This window comes from Pongo abelii, chromosome 5 (assembly GCF_028885655.2).
Source record: "Pongo abelii isolate AG06213 chromosome 5, NHGRI_mPonAbe1-v2.0_pri, whole genome shotgun sequence".
Taxonomy (NCBI): domain Eukaryota; kingdom Metazoa; phylum Chordata; class Mammalia; order Primates; family Hominidae; genus Pongo; species Pongo abelii.
Window position 1 is genome coordinate 62,016,912 of NC_071990.2, and position 21,609 is coordinate 62,038,520.

Below are 21,609 nucleotides of genomic sequence, written 5' to 3' on the forward strand. Positions count from 1 at the left end.
TCACTTAATATACTAAGAATAATTTTTAGGCCAGGTGCTATGGCTCACACCTATAATCTCAGCACTTTCAGAGTCCAAGGCAGGTGGATTGCTTGAGCCCAAGAGTTCAAGACAAGCTGAAACTCTCTCTCTATATTAAAAAAAAAAAAAAAAAAAGGTTAGACGGGCACGGTGGAGTGCGCCTGTTGTCCCAGCTACTGGGGAGGCTGAGGTGGGAGGATGGCTTGAGCCTGGGAGCAGAGGTTGCAGTGAGCTGAGATCATACCAACGTACTCCAGCCTGGGTGACAGAGTGAGACTCCACCTCACAAAAAAAAAAAAAAGAAGAAGAATACATTTTAAATAAAAATTATAAATTGCATTTAATTCCACAAAGCAGGCATGTCATGAGCCTATATGCCTATATAAATAATGCCATCGTGTTCCAACAAATATGTTCTAATCCACTTTTGGAACTGTTCTAAGAATCAATATACGTCTCCTAAGAAAATACATTTTATTTTCTTAATCCAGTCTATCATTGTTGGACATTTGGGTTCGTTCCAAGTCTTTGCTATTGTGAACAGTGCTGCAATAAACATACGTGTGCATGTGTCTTTATAGCAGCATGATTTATAGTCCTTTGGTATATACCCAGTAATGGGATGGCTGGGTCAAATGGTATTTCTAGTTCTAGATCCCTGAGGAATCGCCACACTGACTTCCACAAGGGTTGAACTAGTTTACAGTCCCACCAACAGTGTGAAAGTGTTCTTATTTCTCCACATCCTCTCCAGCACCTGTTGTTTCCTGACTTTTTAATGATTGCCATTCTAACTGGTGTGAGATGGTGTCTCATCGTGGTTTTGATTTGCATTTCTCTGATGGCCAGTGATGATGAGCATTTTTTCATGTGTCTTTTGGCTGCATAAATGTCTTCTTTTGAGAAGTGTCTGTTCATGTCCTTCGCCCACTTTTTGATAGGGTTGTTTGTTTTTTTCTTGTAAATTTGTTTGAGTTCCTTGTAGATTCTGGATATTAGCCCTTTGTCAGATGAGTAGGTTGCGAAAATTTTCTCCCATTTTGTAGGTTGCCTGTTCACTCTGATGGTAGTTTCCTTTGCTGTGCAGAAGCTCTTTAGTTTAATTAGATCCCATTTGTCAATTTTGGCTTTTGTTGCCAATGCTGTTGGTGTTTTAGACATGAAGTCCTTGCCCATGCCTATGTCCTGAATGGTAATGTCTAGGTTTTCTTCTTGGGTTTTTATGGTTTTAGGTCTAACATGTAAGTCTTTAATCCATCTTGAATTAATTTTTGTATAAGGTGTAAGGAAGGGATCCAGTTTCAGCTTTCTACATATGGCTAGCCTGTTTTCCCAGCACCATTTATTAAATAGGGAATCCTTTCCCCATTGCTTGTTTTTGTCAGGTTTGTCAAAGATCACATAGTTGTAGATATGTGGCATTATTTCTGAGGGCTCTGTTCTGTTCCATTGATCTATATCTCTCTTTTGGTACCAGTACCATGCTGTTTTGGTTACTGTAGCCTTGTAGTATAGCTTGAAGTCAGGTAGCATGATGCCTCCAGCTTTGTTCTTTTGGCTTAGGATTGACTTGGTGATGTGGGCTCTTTTTTGGTTCCATATGAACTTTAAAGTAGTTTTTTCCAATTCTGTGAAGAAAGTCATTGGTAGCTTGATGGGGATGGCATTGAATCTATAAATCTATAATTACCTATAAAATGGCAGTATGGCCATTTTCATGATATTGATTCTTCCTACCCATGAGCATGGAATGTTCTTCCATTTGTTTGTATCCTCTTTTATTTCATTGAGCAGTGGTTTGTAGTTCTCCTTGAAGAGGTCCTTCATGTCCCTTGTAAGTTGGATTCCTAAGTATTTTATTCTCTTTGAAGCAACTGTGAATGGGAGTTCACTCATGATTTGGCTCTCTGTTTGCCTGTTATTGGTGTATAAGAATGCTTGCGATTTTTGTACATTGATTTTGTATCTTGAGACTTTGCTGAAGTTGCTTATCAGCTTATGGAGATTTTGGGCTGAGACAATGGGGTTTTCTAGATATACAATCATGTCATCTGCAAACAGGGACAATTTGACTTCCTCTTTTCCTAATTGAATACCCTTTATTTCCTTCTCCTGCCTAATTGCCCTGGCCAGAACTTCCAACACTATGTTGAATAGGAGTGGTGAGAGAAGATACATCATGGAATACTCTGCAGCCATAAAAAATGATGAGTTCATGTCCTTTGTAGGGACATGAATGAAATTGGAAATCATCATTCTCAGTAAACTATCGCAAGGACAAAAAAACAAACACCGCAGGTTCTCACTCATAGGTGGGAATTGAACAATGAGAACACATGGACACAGGAAGGGGAACATCACACTCTGGGGACTGTTGTGGGGTGGGGGGAGGCGGGAGGGATAGCATTAGGAGATATACCTAAGGCTAAATGACGAGTTAATGGGTGCAGCACACCAGCATGGCACATGTATACATATGTAACTAACCTGCACATTGTGCACATGTACCCTAAAACTTAAAGTATAATAATAATAAAAAAAAGAAAATACATTTTATTACTTTATAGTCTAAATTTGTACTTGTCCCAAATAGTTTTTGTTCTTTAAAGAAATGTTTTCCACCCTGAAAGGATAAAACCATTGTGAAAATACTTAAAATGTGGTTTTTAAATCCAATGCCAAAAATGACATTTAAAAATTATTTGGGAGATGCATGGCTCACAAACGTGGCCACTTAAAAGAGAGCTTGAGTGTGTAAATACTGATATGTGTGCATGTATACATATATATTCTGATATGTATGTTCTGATATGTATATACATATACACACACTGTATATTTTTATTTCCTTAGTTATAGCTTATATCAGAAATATCAAGCAAATTCTGTATATAAAAAATTTCAAAAAGATTTGAAATGAAAAATTTCTTCTGGGAATGAGAAAGGAAATTTTTTATGATAAAATTTAGTAACCTTTCATGTTAAAAACTCTCAATAAACTAGGTATTGAATGAATATACCTCAGAATAACAAGAGCCATCTATGACAAACCCACAGCTGACATCATACAGAATGGGCAAAAGCTGGAAGCATTCCCTTCGAAAACAGGCATAGGACAAGGATACACTCTCTCACCACTCCTATTGAACACAGTATTGGAAACCCTGGTGAGAGCAATCAGGCAAGAGAAAGAAATAAAGGGCATCCAAATAGGAGGAAGGGAAGTCAAACTATCCCTATTTGCAGACAACATAATTCTACCTCTAGAAAACCCTATAACTTCAGCCCCAAATCTCCTTGATCTGAAAAACAACTTCAGCAAAGTTTCAGGATATGAAATCAATGTACAAAAATCAATTCCTATACACCCTAACAGCAGCCATGCCAAAGCCAAATCAAGAACACAATCCCATTCATAATAGCCACAAAAAGAATAAAATACCTAGGAATACAGCCCACTAGGGAGGTGAAAGATCTCTACAATGAGAATTACAAAACACTGCTCAAAGAAATCAGAAATGACACAAACAAATGAAAAAACATTCCGTGCTCATGGATAGGAAGAATCAATATCATTAAAATGGTCATACTGCCAAAAGCAATTTACAGATTCAATGCTATTCCTATCAAACTACCAATAACATTCTTCACACAACTAGTAACATTATATTAAAATTTGTATGGAACCAAAATAGAGTCCAAATAGCCAAGGCAATCATAAGCAAAAAGAACAAAGCTGGAGGCATCATGTTACCTGACTTCAAACTATACTATAGGGCTATGGTAACCAAAACAGCATGGTTCTGGTATGAAAGCAGACACATAGACCAATGGCACAGAATAGAGAGACCAGAAATAAGGCCACACACCTACAACCATCTATTCTTTGACAAAGCCAACAAAAACAAGCAATGGGGAAAGGACTCCCAATTCAAAAATGGTGCTGGGATAACTGGCTAGCCATATGCAGATGATTGAAACTGGACCCCTTTCTTACACCATATTAAAAAAAATCAACTAACAATGGATTAAAGACTTAAATGTAAAACCCTGAATTATAAAAACCCTGGAAGACAACTTAGGCAATATCATTGTGGACATAGAAATTGGCAAACATTTCATGAAAAAGATCCTAAAAGCAATAGTAATAAAAGCAAAAATTGACAAATTGAATCTAATTAAACTTAAGAGCTTCTGTACAGCAAAAGAAACTATCAACAGAGTAAACACAACCTACAGAATGGGAGAAAGTATTTACAAATTGTGCATCCGACAAAGGTCTAATATCCAGAAATTACAAGGAACTTTAAGCAAATATACAAGAAACAAAAACAACCCCATTAAAAAGTAGGCAAAAGACATGAACAGACACTTTTCTAAAGAAGACATACATGTGGCCAACAAGCATATGAAGAAAAGCTCAGTATGACTAATCATTAGAGAAGTGCAAATCAAAATAATAAAGAGATACCATCTTATACTAGTCAGGATGGCTATTATTAAAAAGTCAAAAAATAACAGGTGCTGACAAGGTTGTGGAGAAATGGGAATACTTATACACTACTTGTGAGAGTGTAAATTAGTTCAACCACTGTGGAAAGCAGTGAAGCAGTGTGGTGATTCCTCGAAGAGCTAAAAACAGAATTACTGTTCAACCCAGCAATCTCATTACTGGGTATATACTCAAAAGAATAAAAATTATTCTACCATAAAGACATATGCATGCCAACATTCTTTGCAGCACTATTCACAATAGCAAAGACATGGAATCAACCTAAATGTCCATCAATGAAAAATTGAATAAAGAAAATGTGGAACATATACACCACGGAATACTATGCAGCCATAAAAAAATGAGATCCTGTCCTATGAAGGAACATGGATGGAACCATACTTAGCTAACCATACTTAGCAAACTAATGCAGAAACAGAAAATGAAATATCACATGTTCTCACTTATAAGTGGTAGCTAAATAATGAGAACACACGGACACATTGAATGGGAAAAACACACATTGGGGCCTATCAGAGGGTGGGGGATGGGAGAAGGAAGAGGATCAGAAAACTAACTATTGGGTACTAGGCTTAGCACATGAGTGATTTAAAAAAAATCTGTACAACAAACTCTTGTGAGATGAATGTACCTACATAAGAAACTTGGACATGTACACTTGAACCTGAAAAAAAATTTAAAAAATAAAAACATAAAACAACAACAAAATTCTTTGGCAGCCAAAAAAAAAATGGTATTTGAGTAGTCCTTGGAGCTTTGAAATAGCAGATGGATAACCTATGGATATTTCAGGTTAATATTTTCAAAGTGTTTCCTTGAATGCTATCCCCAAAAGATGTAACTGTGTGTGGAAGTTGGTGGAGAAGAAATTGGTAGTTAAATGTGTTGGTCAGATACATCTCTGAAAGACCTATGGAGCATAATAACACATTAAAGGCTTAGAGACATTTGTCAAGAAAGAAATCTTTAACATCATGTTTCCAATACATTTGATAATGAATCACTTTTTAAAAATATAACCTTTAATAACATCCTCAATATCTACCTTAAGTAGAACCATAACATTTAGGCTGATGATTGTGATGGTGGTATGGATGGGGGTATGGCAGCATTGCTCATACTCCTTTTAGTAAACACATATATTTTTGTTCCTTGAACAGTTTCCTGTGCTTATATCCATCTTATCATTTACCAGTTGTATAACTGTGGCGAGTTATTTAATCTCTGAGTCTCAGTTCTTTTATTTGTAAAATCGAGATAACCTAATACCTATTCATAAGGTTTTGAAAGGATTAAATGAGTCAGTCCATATAAAGTACTTAGAACTGTGTTCAGTCACTCTATGGTGTGATCTTGGACAATTCCTGTGGCTCAGCTAGAGAACATTAATACTTCCACATAATGGCAATCTTTCCTTCTGGCAATTTTTAGTTATAGGAATGTTATGTAAATGAGCACACACTGCTATAAACAGAGGTATTGTTTTCTACAATGAACACTAAGCTCCCAGAGTAACAAGTCTCTTAACACAGTTTGTGTCCAGATCCCTTGGCTCCCAGATCCAGAGGAGTAGGCAGATGCTTTCAGGGCCATATTACACAGTATATGTCTTTTCCTCCAAGGACAACTACTTTCTTTTCTTCTGTGTTGCTTTTTGTCAGTTAAAAAAATACAGAAACATCATTATTTGGGGTATGCAAAAAAATAGCATTTGGTAATTATGGAGACAGATGTTAATACATGTTATTCATTTGTCCATTATTAAGAAAATGATTATCCTGGTTTCTTGAACTTATAAAGTTGTGAAGAACATAGCCTTTGTAATTTGGCTTTCACATATGTTCAGAAAAGTCCTTTGAGTTCCTCAGTTCCCATATCATCTTTACCTCCCAGAAAACATATTTCACTCACCTATGTATGCAACCAGAAAAGTTTATTATATATTTGAGGTCTTTTGTATCTAACTTTTTATTAGGAAAGAACAAGCAGAAAATGAATACATATGCTACAATTTTATTTATTTATTTATTTATTTTTTGAGACTGAGTCTTGCTCAGTCACCCAGGCTGGAGTGCAGTGGCGTGATCTTGGCTCACTGCAACCTTCTCCTCTGGGGTTCAAGTAATTCTCCCTTCTCAGCTTCCCAAGTAGTTGGGATTACAGGCACCCACCATCATGCCCAGCTAATTTTTGTATGTTTGTAGAGATGAGGTTTCACCATGTTGGCCAGACTGGTCTTGAACTCCTGACCCCAGGTGATCCACCCACCTCGGCCTCCCAAAGTGCTGGGATGACAGGTGTGAGCCACTGTGTCTGGCCCATATGCTACAAATTTAAATGTGCAATTGATCTTTATCATCTTTACAACCTTTAGTCTTATGATTCTGAGGATAAAATAAGATCAATGAAAAATGATGGCGAAAGTATTTTATATATGGTAAATCATTCTGAAAATATGTTTACTGAGAGCAATAATAACAGATTAGTGTGTGAGGGTTTTCATACTTAGGTTTATAATATTACTTGTTTTATAGTTCAAAGGAAGGACCAACCTTAGTCAGTATTTTCAAAAACAGATATCGACAAGTCAATAAAACATGGTGTTTATGTAAGCTAAAGTGTAATTATCTATAATTATCTATAATTGTAGATAATTATATAACATGATACAGAACTCCAATGTTTGTTAACCATTCCTCCCTGCCATAGATATGAATCCTGTTCAGTTATTAGTTGTGATGCACAGGATTAAAAAATAGATTATAAGATGCACTTAGTTTCTAAATTCTGAAATCATGTGCTTCTCATAATCAATATTCAAAAAATTGCTGATTATATTTTATACAAAAAGTTTTCATTTAACATATGACATGTATTGCAACCAACTTTGTTTCATAGCTAAAGAAGTAGAGGATATTGTACCATCATTTTTCCAGAGATCTTTTGTGGGTATGTTTATATCACTCAATTAACCTCCATGATCTTTTATGCATTCCAGCTATTTATTTTTGCTATGAAGTACTTATTAACTCTTATTCTACCTTAATCAGTAAATGCCATGATGTAGAGGTCACAGACTTCACAATATTAGTTAGTTTTGGTTTTCAATGGCCAAATTATGAACTATGAACAAGTATCTTGGTAAAAAATAGGTGGAAGCAGTGACCTAAGTCATAACATGCTTGGACCAGCCTTGCTCCCTTAAATAAAAGTAAAAAAAAAAAGCACTGATATCATAAAGGGGGTTCTAATTAGGAATAGAAAATCATCTCAGATTCAGATCTTATATAAGTTGACCTAAAATCCTATTTTTTCTTTTATTTTAAATTTAAGAAAGCAAAACCAAATTAATATAATAATATTATAAGATAAAATTTAAACTAGCCCTCAATTATGCCATCTTGAGTTTTTATGGAACTAGGTGCCTTGCTAATTGCTTGAGATATTTTTATATTATTTCATTTTCTCCCTATATTATTCCTGTGGTACAATACATGTAAGTTCAATATCCTAATGTCTTTGTTTAGATAAGGCTAGAATCTAACTTTACATTGAGAAGAAAGAATGGATAGTAATACCATCATCATGAAAATGAAAAGTATCCTAACCTTCCCCAGTCATTTGAAGTCCTCTATCACTGCATTATCATCATGAGCCTTTTCCACAGCTATTCTAATATGTTCAGATTGCCCATTCATTCAGAAAATATTTATTTTGCCCTGTGTGTCAGGTGCTGTGCTAGATTCCTGGAATTTAGACATGAACACACGTTCTGCCTCCAAGGACAGCACCATATGAAGACAGATATTCAGAGACTTTCAATAATATGTGGCAAAGCAATTATATAGAAAAGTCATAGAAGCAGAAAACGAGGCGGTCATTCTAACCATCCTGATTGGGGAGGGAAGGAGACAGTTTTATCTCAAAGAAGCCAATGTGTGGCCTGAGTAAAATATAAATAGAAATTGACCAAGTGGTAATATTTGTATATTTTTCCTCTTTACTGGATCTCAAATTTTATAACAGGTCAGATTTAGTGGGGCCCTCCTACCTTATTTTTAGGCACTCTTCCTGAAGTAGTATCATTGATTCTTTTGGCCTTAATTTCATCTCTATGCTAAATATTTCCATCCCTATGCTAATTATTTCCATCCAGATAGATATCTCCAGGGTATATCTTTCTGAGCTTTTGTAGGGGATTTTGTGGTTGATCAAGGGGAAAAAAATATGACCACAAGGTGGCAGTAGCTTTACTGGGGGCTGCTTTGACAGTTTCTCACGTGGAGGAAGTCCTTCACAGCAGGAGTCTGTTTAGTAGCTAAGGGTCAGGGTCACCACTCAGAAGGGAAGGAGTGCAAGGGAACTTCTAGGAGAGAGGGGGCTTACGTGTTAAGGCAATGTTGCTTAGTGGCATGGTGGGGAGTGTGTGTCAAAGAGCTCCAAAAGGCAGTAGTGGCTTGGGTCTTTATGACCCAAGGGATTTAGCTACTGCTAGCAGATGTGGGGTGAAGTTTTGTGGGATATGCAAAACAGCCAGATTTTAAATGGCTAAAAATATGCTTGTGTAGCCTATTTTAAAAATAAATGCATGTGTAAACTTTTGATTTAATCCGCTGGTGGGCTTTTGGGCTAGTGGGTGTCAGCCTATATTGAGGAAGTAACAACCTGGGGGCCAATACGCAGAGGCCATCTTTGGCTCATTTATATAACAGCCTCACATCAGTATAAATCAGTATAATCAAATGCCTATTTATCATCTCCACTAGGGTGTCACATAAATATCATGAAATTAACCTAATGAAGATAGAACTGGTACTTCAACAATTTTTCTTTCTTGGTAAATAGAACTATCATGTAAGACTTCAGGCAGAAACTTAAGGATCATACATAATTCCTCCATTTCCAATCCAAACCATCACAAAATTCTGTCATTTCTACCTCCTAATTGTCTCTCATCTCCAGTTACTGATAGCTACATAACCAACACTCAAGGCTAAGCTACATATATCTCTCGTTTGGATTACTCTAATGTTCTGCTAGACTGTCTTCTTATTTTAGTCATATCTCCTTTCCATAGGTTCTTCATATAGCAACCAGGGTTATCTTTTGAAACATGTAGAGATCATGCTAGCTCTTTGCTTATGTACCTTGTAACACTACCCTGTTCCACCCAGAGAATATCCAAATTAGAAAAACCCTGCATCTTCAGACCTGTAATTCTCCCTCCAAGCCCCGGTTGCTCACCAGTGTCCAGCTACAGGCTCAATGACTCATGCATGTTCTTTTCCATAGCAGGGCCTCTGCACTGCTATTCTTTCTGCCTGCATTATGCAGCTCTTCCAGCAATTTGAGTGACTGATTCCTTTTCTTCCTTCAGGTGTTGCTTAAATGTCACTTCCTCAGAGATGCCTTATGTAATTGGCCTAACACTTCCTTCAACCTCCCCACCTCTCATCCCCATTATTTTCTCTCCTGCTTTCCATTTATTTCTGGCATAACAATGATTTCAATTTGTAACTTAAATTTATGCGTTTTGTTTATTGCTCCAAACTCTCTCTATACTCCAGGCTTCATGCAAGCAGATTCTTTGTCTGTCATGCCTTGTTCACTGATTTTTAAAAAAAAGGTTTTTTTCTTTTAATCAGATGTCTAGTGCAGTTCTGGCACACAGTAGAATCTAACTAAATATTTGTTAATTGAAATGCAAACATAAATTCATAAAAAAAAGTGAATAAGCATAGTCGGATGGGAAAGGTCTCTCTTTTTAAGGGTTAATGATGTTATTATCTTATGCCATACAGTCAAATACATGAAAAACTTAATGCCTTTTTTTTTTAAATTAGGCCAAGGTTCTAAACAACTATGGGGACTATGAATAGCCCTTGAATGAACACATTTGAAAAAAACAGAGTTAAACCAATTAAAATTCCTTAGGAAGGCTGGGGGTACTAAAAAGTACATTGTAATCAGTTGTTCTCCAAATTTTGTAGACCAAATAAGATAAAATAAGAGTAATTATCATCATTAGGTGTCTAGAAGATGTATGAGGAAAAGTTTTCTATTGGGGTAAGAATTAAAAAGAAAAACTTTATAAACAGGACATAACAATATCTGAGAATCCTGACTTTCTACCATTTTACATTTCTGAGGCATCTCTGGCTATGTTCCCTTTTCCTTCTTACTATTTCCAATGTGTACATTCTCTCTGTTTTCCTTGCTTAGTCATAATGGAAATTCAACCATTCTGTATTAGAAGTAAAGCTGTCTTAATGTGGAGATGGTGACAGAAATAATAATACAAATAATAAGAATATGATTGATAAACATTTATTGAGTGTTTCCTATGTGCTAGACATTATTCTAAGGGCTTTAGGTGCTCTAACTGGTTTAGTGCTAAAACAAAGCCTATGACTTAGGGACAGGGTGAGCATTCCTTATTTGAAATGCATGGGAGCAGAGGTGTTTTGGATTTCAATTTTTTTTTAGATTTTGGAATATTTGCTATAATAGATACTTGCTAAATAATGAGATATCCTGGGGATGGAACCCAAGTCTAAACATGAAATTTATTTATGTTTTATGTACATCTTATATACATAGCCTGAAAGTAATTTTATTTTCCTCTTGGGGATGCTGAATAAACTATGTGTTTTACCTACATTTTGACTGCAACTCATCACATGAGGTCAGGTGTGAAATTTTCCTCTTGTGGCATTATATGGTGCTCAAAAAGTTTCAGATTTTGTAGAATTTTGGACTTTGGATTAGGTCTGCTCGGCCTGAATTATTGTGATGTTCATTTTACAAATGAAAAAACAGAGGCAAAGTAGGATTACATATCTTGTCCACAATCTCACAGCTAGAAAATTGTGGAACCAGGACTTGAAACCAAGCCTTCTGGCTCACAATCCTTGTCACTAATCACCACAGTCTATACTTATTCCTGTAATTATGTTCCACTCTTGTTGTTTAGTCATCAGAATTTTTTATTTAGGAGGAATAAGTGCATATGCTATAAGTATGTTCTAAAGATATCCAGATTGTACTGGTAAAGAAGTGGGAGGTTGTAACAGTAGATATAGGAATGCCCAACTAGTTTTTTTTGCTATACTACTTGGAAATCATTAGCTTTTTGATTGTAATATTCATAGATTTTATTTGTGGGTAGCACCAACAGTGGACAGCAGAGATTTTCTTGACTTCCCCTTTCCCTTCTCCAGGTAAAAACAAACTGAGAAACCTGGGAGCCCCTTTCTAGGATAAGACAGATTATAAACCTATGAAATTTTGGAGTGGAGAGAAGAAAATTGGCTCTTTTGTTTTTCCCTGTTTCTAGTTCTCTCCTCTCTATGCTTTTTGTTCAGTAAAACTTAAGATCTGATATAATTAATAATTGGAAAGAAATCTTCACTGTCGTAGATACATTCATTCACCTTTTATTTATTTAACAAATATTTATGATACCTACTTCTGTTAGGCTCTGTGTCAGGCTTGGATCTGTAGTGGTGAGGTGAGTTGAGATGAAGAAAATCTGTGGAGAAAAAAAGAAGATGAAAACATGAAATAAACACAGATGTACGCTCATATGTATGACGTGATTTTTGTATGTATTACTTATACATATACATGCATCTACTTTATATTTACTATATATTTTACATATTTATATATAATTTAAACTTATTCACTTTATGTGCATATTCTATACATATTTTACATGTGTATATAGTTACAAATTATCACAAGTGCTATGAAGGAAATGAACAGGTTATTTGACAGATAACAAATTATTAATGATGGGAACTACTAGAAGGGCAATAGTGAGTCCCTGGAAAGAGCCAGGTTAGGGATATTACTTGATTCAAAGAAAAGTGGCAAAGGGGATTTGAACTCCCTATGCTTCATAGCCTAGCTCCCAGAATCCCTGGTCTGGAATAAAGGAACCACCCAGAGCTATGTCCTGTGTGGGTGACCAAAATGCCCATGGATGTAGCCACGGGCACAGAGTGAGCACATCAGTGTGTTCATTTTCAAGGAACTAAACATACCAGCACAGATTGGTGAAATCTAGAAGACATTTAGTTTACAAGCCTCTATTGTGAACATGCTGTGAGGAGATATAAAAGAAAAAGCATCTTTGACTGCAAAGCTCTGAGTCTAATTGGGTAGAATAAACAGATGCATGAGAAATGACACCGGAGGCAATGGACCAAAATGTGCAAAGAGAGCTATTATAAATGGAATAAACAGAGCATGGCTGAGCTCATCCTTTTTAAAGGAAATGAGTTAGAGACATGGCATTTACTTAATTGATGGCGGAGTCAGTGAGAATAATATTTAGATGGACACTGAAAATAACAGCTTAAATTTAGGAAGACAAACACAGAGAGAGGATGCAATTTCAGTGAAAAATAAGGTAAACAAGATAAGGAGTTGAAAAGCTTTGTTCTAAACTTGTTAAAGTGCCTCTGTTCCTCTGAAGTGCCTGTTTACCTTATGTATCAATGTTGTTCAACAAAGATGTAACTTCTGTGGACAGGGTATAAACACTAGGCATCTTCTGAAATAACAAGTCTGTTATATGTTTGTTAGTAAATATTCCTAGTTCTAAAAATATTTAAAAATAAAAACCTTCTATTTGAAGATCCTAATACTAAAATTTGTCCAGCATGACAGGCCTTGGAACTTTCAGTGTTGTTCAGAATGAGCTTAACAAATACTATTTGAATGATTTCTAGGTGCCAAGGAAGTTAGTGGACACTAGGAATGAAAAGATAGAACAGTCCTTCCTTTATGGAACTTCAAGTCTAATGTGAAACTGAGAGACAGAGAGAGAGAGAGAGAGAGAGGTAAATATACCATTTCATAAAACGCTCTATGGAGGCACAAATTGAGGCTACAAAGCAATGCTTCCCAAACAGTGACTGGGAGAGTTCAGAGAATACTCCTGCAAGGATAGTTACTTGGCTTAGAATTTATAACACAGCAAAAAAAGTAAAATAAAAAAGATCATTTGGGGAAGAAGGAGCAGTGTAAAAGGATGGGTATACAGAAAAATGGTGAAAAAATTTATAAAATATTATTTTTAGAAACTCAGCAAGATCACATGTTTCAACATTCAAAGTCCAAAATAAGTTTAACAAATTCATGGAACACACAACCCTAGTTTGGCAGCTTTGGATTAAGAATATATTTACAGGATTAATTTAAGCTTTTAAGATACGAAGGTGCTTTGTGGCCCAAATTTCCTTCCTCAAAAAAGAGCATAAGGAATAGAATTTTAGAATGATAATAACTAACAGGTCCATACTTCAGTCCTGCTATTCTCATGTGTGGAAATAGATCTGGAGACCCTGTCATTCTTTGTGACTTACTAGAAAGGACGCTAACATTTGATAGACCAACCACCTTTAAATCAGTTCCTTGCAGTGAATTTGAGGGATGTGGCCTGAAGAAGGTTAATAATCGAGTGTAATTTTTGAATGTCTTGTCACACTAATGTTAGCAGAAACATACAAAAATACTTTCTGCCAACATCTCAGGAATATGGTGCAGATTCAAGGTAGAATCATCATTTAACTAGAGGAGGAGAGCTGTAAAGGGAACCATGATTGCTAATGTTCATGAACCAGAAATCTCTGGAATCTTCAGGATGGATATGGGAGAGAGAACAGCACTTCTGTTGTTTGCTCAAGAATCCAGTATGGGCAAGTGGCCTGTGTCAGACCTTGGGTCAATCAGGGTTCAATTAGGAAAATAGGGTTCAGTTGGAGTAGTTAAAGGACTATAATGCAGGGGCTTAGTTAAAGCAAGAAATGGGTAATGAAAGAGACAAGAAACCAATAGAGAAAAGGCTCACTTCTTGTCTCTTTCATTACCCATTTCTTCTCTGAGTTGCTCAACTCAGAAATTAGTAACAGGAGCAAGTCATAACTAACCCTAGGCTGGAGGGACACAGGACAGGACAAGAAGATGCTTCTATAACTAACACAGGAGCCTTGGATTACCTGCTGGGAACTGGAACTGTGGCAAACTTGAGTCGTGAGAGGCAGAGTGGGAAAAAGATACAGCTGCTGCTGGGGAAGGCGCAGGAGGCAAAGTGAATGTTGGGAAAATAACCTGACTTCTACCTTTTTCTCAATCTCATAGGCTCCTGCCAGGGTACTTACCCCCAAATCCCCATTGGCAGAAGCCAGTTGCAAGCTAGCTGAGATAGCTCTCGGGGAAATGAAACCTCAGGGGTCAGATCTCCCTCCTGCTAACTGAGCCAGAGAAAGGGCAAAAAGTGGATTCAAAGGCAAACATGCCCAGAAACAACACAAAACCCAATAAGGAGAGTTTAGGTTATAGAAATCCCAGGACTATCTTGTGGAATAGGAAGGTCTGTATTCCAAAGACTAGGTTCTTAGAACGTTTAAATACATACACACACACACACACACACACACACACATATTACTTCTTGAGATGGAGTTTTGCACTGTCGCCCAGGCTGGAGTGCAGTGGTGCAATCTTGGCTTCCTGCAACCTCCACCTCCTAGTTTAAGTGATATTCCTGCCTCAGCCTCCCAAGTAGCTGGGATTACAGGTATGCGCCACCACATCCAGCTAATTTTTTGTATTTTTAGTAGAGACAGAGTTTCACCATGTTGGTCAGGCTGGTCTCGAACTCCTGACCTCAGGTGATCCATCTGCCTTGGTCTCCCAAAATGTTGGGATTACAGGCGTGAGCCAATGTGCCTTGCCTAAATACATATTTTTAAGACATATATTTTTTCTGCTTTATGTGACCAGAAGGTCAGTGGGAAAAAGGAACGTGTCCCTGCACAACCAAAAAATTACTTTTAATTTGGCTAGAAATGCTCATCACAGAAGACAAACTGATTTATTTTTCTCTAAAAGAAATTGCTATGTTAATATCCTATTTTATAAAACTTAGCCTACATGTAAGATTTTTTATTTGTTGAAGTAGTCCATTTCACACATCAGAAAATCCTTGAATTATCAAAGAAAGGCTTATTTGCCTAAATAACCATGTTGGCCTGACACTGAGATGTGGAGTTTGTTTGAAGTTTTTGTACATTTCGTGACCAGAGGTATTTTGATAAACGCCATTGCCTCAAAATATTCAGTAGGAAGTTTGGGCACCATCTGTGTTTGTTTCTGTAGGAGCAATAACTGCCTAGAGAGAAATCTGATGCTCATTTCGGAGATGCAGTATAAACAAAATTCAAGATGATGCCTTTAACATAATTATTCCACCTTTCATTTACATAGTGCTTTATGCATTTCAAAGAGATTTGATGTGCTTTCATTTAACGGATCTTTACAAAACTTGTGGAAATTGAGTATGGGCTTCTGAGATATAAAAGCTCAACAAGGAAAATAACACTGAATTTAGGCAGTCTTTTAAGAGAAGATTGTAAAAACCATATAGCCTCATCTCTTGCTGCTACTAACAGAATATACTTATTGAGAATCTTCTCTGGCAGGCACTTTTTTGAGTGCATCATATATATTAACTCATTCATCATCAGAAAAATCCTATGAAGTTCTCATTTTAAGGATAAGAAGACAAAAGGACAGAGAGATTAAGTGACAACTAATAAAAGATTTGAGCCTAGGCAGTCTAACAAAATACGTGTCTCTTAAGCAGTGTCTTCTTTAAATATTTACTCAGCAAGTAACATCCCTAATTACAGACATATATTTATACTAGGTCTCTTTTTACTTCTAAAATGTGCATGTAACTCAGTGGTGTGCTGGTAAACTGGCTCTCTGCAAATAATTAAAAAGTCCAGATTTGTAACATTCTCCAATTTCTATGGTATAAGTAGACACACCAGGGTCTACTTCAAGCTACCAAAATGAAGTCATTGAACTTTAGTTGAGAAGAGATGCACACGTTTGGATCCTATGAGCTTGTATGCGCCGGTGCCAGCACATCACTGACTGATTAAAATTATGGTTGTATTCAAGATGACGTATACACCATGCACGTGATGGCCTACTTTTGAAACATTCCTAAAACAGAAATTCATTAGATTTTCAGCTGTTTTATGCCACCCAATATGAATTAAACTGTTTTAGATATGTTCTTATTCAATCACTGCTTATAAAGAATTATGTAATCATGTTTTTTTTGGTTTTGTTTTCTCCTGAGGAAAAACAGACTTGTGTAGGGTGAAGCAATCATAAGGCACCTGGAGAAAGGAGTGGGGAAGCCAAAAAAGTGCAACTACTCAAAAGATGGCCCATAGAGAGAGTAGATTACAGGAATCCTGTCCTGTAACAACAGCTTCTGCCCAAGCTCCATCCTCTGGATCTTACCTGCCCCTTTCCTAATACCAAAGTAAGTGGCTGTCATCATTATCAAAGTAGTCTCACACTGAAAATGTTTTTACACATGGATGTCCACAGCTAAGCATTGTAAGATGCCCTTGACTTTTACCCTTATTTTCAAAAGTAGAACAATGAAAATCAAAGCTTTCTATCATCAACTCACCGTACTTTTTTCCCATCTGTGTTTTGTTTTCATTCTTCCTTCTTATTATTTTCACCCTATGAAACTGTTTCCAAAAGTATTGTAAAATTCCACTGGGAAAATATGAACATCTGACATCATTTCCACAACAACAACCAAAAAGCAAAAGAACCCTGGCTTGACTGGTGCTGGAAAGACATATGCAACATAAGAAAAATAGTTTTTGTGATCTTTTTACTGTGCCTTTAAAGCTCCATTAACACCCCAAACCAAAACAGTGACAAAACAAAGGTGTCCTACAAAAAAAGTTGGTTAGTAGATAGAGCTTGGGAAAGCTTTGGAAGCCTTTCTCCTGATCATAGGCAAGTTTGGTGACTTCAGTGCTCCCTGTGGAAGGACTGATCTGAGAAGAGTGGTTTACCAGCTGCTGTGGGCATAAACTTAGAAGGAGAACTCTCCTGCTGTTAAAAAGGAACTCTCCTGCAACTCTCATTTGCCTTTTCCACCTGTTTTTCCTTCCGTTCAGTCTTTTTCTTGGAAAGAAAAAACCTAAAAGCTGTCTCCTATAAGCTAATGATTGTGTCTTTGTCAGAACATTGGTTCCGGGTCAAGAAACAAATAGATGAACAAGCCAAAACTTTCATAGCAAAAGTTCTTAAGCCTTCAAATGGACACCAGTGAAATTTGCCCCACAAGGTGGAATAAATAAAGCAAATAAGTCCAAATGTCTAATTCATTCAACAAACAAATATATATTATGCATAGGCTAGTCCACTATGCTAAATATCTAAGAATTCAAATTTGAATAAAACATAAATCCTGCCCTTGGTAGTTTGCAGCCTAAATTGCATTTATTAGCTGTGATTAGATTTCCTTATTATTGATATTAATATAAATACTATAATATACAAGTTTTCAGGCAAACTTTCAAACCTGATTTTCATATAGCCATATCACAGATATATTAGAAAATAATTGAACATTTTGAGGTATTTATTGTTTTATTTTCTATTCCAGCCCAATCCAATTAGGAATCTGAAATGCAGATAAAAACCTTAAAGATAAAATTTTATTTTGGGCTAAATAAGAAAAATAAATAAATGTTTCTTTTACTTTCTGTCCACATCTGACCTTCCATTCAAATCCTATCTCTTCTATAAAGCCATCTTTTTATATCCCAGCCAAAATTAACTTTTAAAATCTCCATAATTAACATATTAATATGTTACACATATATTTTAATCCACTGGTCATTACCCATAGTACACCTTAAAATCACCCGTGGAATTTTAAAAACACACATTTCCAGGTTCTAACCTCAAAACTTACTTAGTCAATGCAGTAGGGTCCTGACATCTGTAGTTGTAAAACACACCATGCATGATGCTGATATGCATATGCAGTTAAGAACCACTGTTCAAATTACACTATAAAATTTGGCATTTTAAAATAGTACACAATCCACATTTGTGGATTTATATTCTTGTATTCCCAAGTGAATTGTAATCATCTTTTGCATATAGGCACAGATTTACATTAACCTTGTTCTTTGCAGTATACAGAACTTACTCTGCACTAGTAAAAATTTCCACACTTTTTATTTGAAAATATGACAAGGAATTTCAACAATCTCTATACAACACTATTATATCTGTTTTTATATTGATATTATTTATACAGTCATGGAACAAATTTGATTATCAGCAAATGTTATTTATTCATGTTTAATACTGCTTTTCAGAAAAGTTCCTAAATTATGGTAATCTATAGAGAGTTTCAGAGATAGATGATCTCTCTAGCATAGTGGAGTTAAACTTACATTGGTTCAAATCCAAATTATCTTCTTTTTTGGCCTATGGTAAGGAGAAAAATAGAAGAAAATATGTTTACAAAAATATGTAAAGTGCATGCCCTTATTAAGCACTCAATGCACAATAGTTAATATAAACATGAGGTGCTGAGTAAGTACCTTTGTCCCCAAGAATTTTTCCTTGCATCCAGATTCTGTGTCTTATATCCTGATAATCAAGTACTCCTAGAGACAGCTAGAGATAAGAATGTCAGAGCTGGAGAGGCCTGCTGAAATGATTTAATGCCCCAAGCTTCATTTGTAACCTATGAACCAATTTAGGGCTAACAGCTAAAGCAATCATATACATTCATGGGGTTCAAATGTTCTGCCTTGCACTGCTGTTTTTAGGGTCAGTGATATAACAAAGAGAAAGTCCCAATCTTGCATAAACTAGTCACTCAACAAATCACAGTTATTTTTATTAATATAGTAAAATTAATATCCTGAACTAAAACCCAAATGAATTTTAGTTCACTTCAGTGTTCTTTTCTTGCATCTTAAAATCCACAGTCCTTATAAAAATATAGTTATAACATCTAGGAAGAATAGTAAATGAGAACTATTGATAACCTTTGAGTGTATTAAAAAAAAACAAAGCTAATTCTATCAGCCAGCAAAGAAGAAGATAGCATAACCATCTTCTGGCACACGATGTTATAAAGTCAGACCTTTGTCTGGATTAAGGTTGGGCCCATTATGTGAGCAGGCCATGCTGTTTAACGTCTTTAACTCTTTGTTTCTTCTACTGTAAAATGGGGGAAATAAAATACTTGCCTCATTGGGTTATTATGAAGAATTCATTATACATGAAAGCACTCAAAGTCTCTGACAAATAGCAAGCTTCCAATAAGGTTATTGGTTATTATTGTTGACATGTTATTATTATTTATAGATAAGACTACCACAATTTCTCATCCCTACTGGGACACAGCTGAGAGTAAAAGGTAGTGCTAATGATAATGACCCTAAAACAACAGGCATAAACCAGGACGTATGGTCACTTTATACACAGTGTAGTTCGTAACTGACAGTGAATTCCAAAGAGAGTGTTATATTGTACAGGAGAATTTACATGGAAATCTGTAAAGAGTTTGGAAAGATGTTAAGTATGGATCAGATTCAAGATGGTCATAAAGATAAGATTCTGTTTTCTTCCAAACTCCTCTGAGACAAAATAGAAGGAGGCACAATGTTTCTATAGTATCCATAACTGTTCTCAACTCTTCCCTAAGGTCTTTCTGAATATCAAGTCCTGGGAAATGTACTTTCATTAAAAAAATTACTTAAGTCCTTTTAAGAAAAAATTCCTGAAATATATCTTACACAATTTCCTATCTCCTTAAGCAAACATAAGTGTAATTTATACTCCCCAGATAGTTATTTTAAAATACAAGAATATACAAGGAAGAAAACAGAAACGTATCTTCCAAATTATCTGTAACTCTGATCAGCCATACATTTATTTCTCCTTTTGTTTCAGAATAAATTAGAATTAAAGGAAGGAACAAATAATGTAGTCCTATTCTACTGGGTTCTGTTCTACCCTACTCCATTCCATCCCATTTCATTCTACAAAGATTTATTGGAAGTCCCTATATCTTGGCCTTCTCCAGTGAAATTGAACTTCTCCTCTAATAAAAAAAGGTGATACTTGGCAGGATGACTACAGTAATACTTTAGGCAAAGGCTCAATAAAGAGCCATCATGTATGGTGGATGACATTTCTTCTCCACAGAAACTTTTTGTCCCCCATCCTCCTTATTGTGAAAAACAGTGTGAACATTCATCACATTCTCTGAACAAAATATATTTCCTTATTAGTTGATTATTGCTTTTGTTTTTCTTTGTAATACAGGAATTTATAACCTCAAGTTCTGGTGAATAAGACACACAGAAATTGTGTGCATATGAAAATCACCACATTACCACTATGCCGCTACAATGTAGAATAAAACTAAAAGAGTTTCTCACTTGTTTGACATTAATTTAATGCCTCCACTTAGCTTCCATCTGATGCAAACAGCTACTTTATCCATTTAAACATATATGTTTGGGTCCATAATGAAGTGTTCTGTACCTGTCTTGTAAGAAGAGTTCATAAATGAAATCACAAATGGATGAAGGGACTCACCTCCATTGTTAAAAACGTTAAACCTCCCAACAGCCAGTCTTGGGTTTATTCCAGCTTTTTGTTTTTCTATCATACATCTTCACCTACAGTCCCAGATGAGTAAAACAGCTTTAAAGCATTGTGCAATTACACATACAGGCATCTATAAGGCATTCTTATATTGGATGTCAATCAGTCTCATGGCAAATTTAATAACAGTAGCAGTTGTCAAGCATACCCAAAATAAACTAAATTATCCATCCAACTTTTTGTATTTAAGTGCTTTTTATACTATGTGTTTTAGAAAAACACTTTCAGTTTCAGCAGCGTCCTATCTATGATCAGTCTCTCCTGAGGCGCTTTTTAAAATAAGATTGAATGATTCACAATTGCTTCAAAGAGAATAAAATACTTAGGAATCCAACTTACAAGGGACATGAAGGACCTCTTCAAGGAGAACTACAAACCACTGCTCAATGAAATAAAAGAGGATACAAACAAATGGAAGAACATTCCATGCTCATGGGTAGGAAGAATCAATATTGTGAAAATGGCCATACTGCCTAAGGTAATTTATAGATTCAATGCCATCCCCATCAAGCTACCAATGACTTTCTTCACAGAATTGG

General features: G+C 35.8%; 1 protein-coding gene across 6 annotated transcripts in view; it reads right to left on the minus strand.

Moving 5' to 3' along the window:
- Nucleotides 1-12,002: 12,002 nt before the first annotated feature.
- KHDRBS2 (KH RNA binding domain containing, signal transduction associated 2) overlaps nt 12,003-21,609 on the minus strand; it is a 651,287-nt gene continuing 641,680 nt past the window's right edge. For 2 of the 6 annotated variants that reach the window (XR_008526227.2, XR_008526224.2), the window contains 5 exons: nt 21,002-21,084; nt 18,988-19,063; nt 18,838-18,871; nt 17,040-17,103; nt 12,003-12,065 (listed from right to left, as the gene is read on the minus strand). The gene's annotated coding sequence lies outside the window, so the exon portion shown is untranslated. The remainder of the gene's footprint in view (nt 12,066-17,039; nt 17,104-18,837; nt 18,872-18,987; nt 19,064-21,001; nt 21,085-21,609) is intronic. The other 4 variants (XR_002915471.3, XR_008526228.1, XR_008526226.2 and 1 more) reach the window with 3 other exon arrangements.